The sequence below is a fragment of the Hemiscyllium ocellatum genome, assembly GCF_020745735.1.
Source record: "Hemiscyllium ocellatum isolate sHemOce1 chromosome 27 unlocalized genomic scaffold, sHemOce1.pat.X.cur. SUPER_27_unloc_5, whole genome shotgun sequence".
Classification (NCBI taxonomy): domain Eukaryota; kingdom Metazoa; phylum Chordata; class Chondrichthyes; order Orectolobiformes; family Hemiscylliidae; genus Hemiscyllium; species Hemiscyllium ocellatum.
The window spans coordinates 1,529,695-1,530,416 of record NW_026867514.1 but is presented as its reverse complement, the minus strand read 5'-3'; the positions used below and the strand labels follow the sequence as shown (position 1 = coordinate 1,530,416).

The following is a 722-nucleotide window of genomic DNA, read 5'->3' as shown; positions in this document are numbered from 1 at the left end:
TGGGAGCAAAGCAATGTCACACCCTTTCCATATACCATCCTCCAGCAGCGAGGGGGGAGGGGAGGTACGGGTGGGTGAAACACTATTCATTTGTAGCAACTGGAGTGAACCCAGGGAGGGAGCAGACACTCCAAAGGTGCTCAAATACTTTCCATCTCTCTTAAAGCTATTTTCCTCGTGTATTCCCTCAGTTTGGCACGTATACAGTTTGCACCCTCGAAAAGGATTGCTCCTTTACTCATGTTCACAACTAAAAAGTTAGATTCCCAAGGAACTGGGCAGCATTTAAGGGATTGGCACATTATTTAAAAAAAATGTAGGGCACCGACTGTATGTGGCTCGTTGGTCTAGGGGTATGATTCTCGCTTCGGGCCTCCTGCTGCGTGGACGTGTGAGAGATCCCGGGTTCAAATCCCGGACGAGCCCTAGGTTCTTACATCATCTTGTGCGAAAACGGATAATCAATTTTATCATTAAGCAGCTTCGTTAAACGAGATCCGACTTCCTGACTCGGGGATTAGGCAGAGCTACCATTACAATGAACGCGGCAATGGCAGCACTTATTCAAAGCGAAAACAAGTTTTAGTTCACACAGAGGATGGTGGGCGTTTGAAACGCGTTGTCAGCAGAGTGGTAGAGGCAGGCACGGTAGATTCATTCAAGATGCGTCTGGATAAATGCATGAGTGGGTGGGGAGTAGAGGGATACAATACTTAGGAATT

At 47.4% G+C, this 722-nt stretch overlaps 1 non-coding gene across 1 annotated transcript; it reads left to right on the top strand.

Annotated features, from left to right (window-relative positions):
* The first annotated feature begins 336 nt into the window (after positions 1–336).
* Positions 337–426, top strand: trnap-cgg (transfer RNA proline (anticodon CGG)). The gene is given in 2 exon segments: positions 337–372; positions 391–426. It is a non-coding gene; the product is annotated as a tRNA-Pro (tRNA).
* Positions 427–722: the final 296 nt, after the last annotated feature.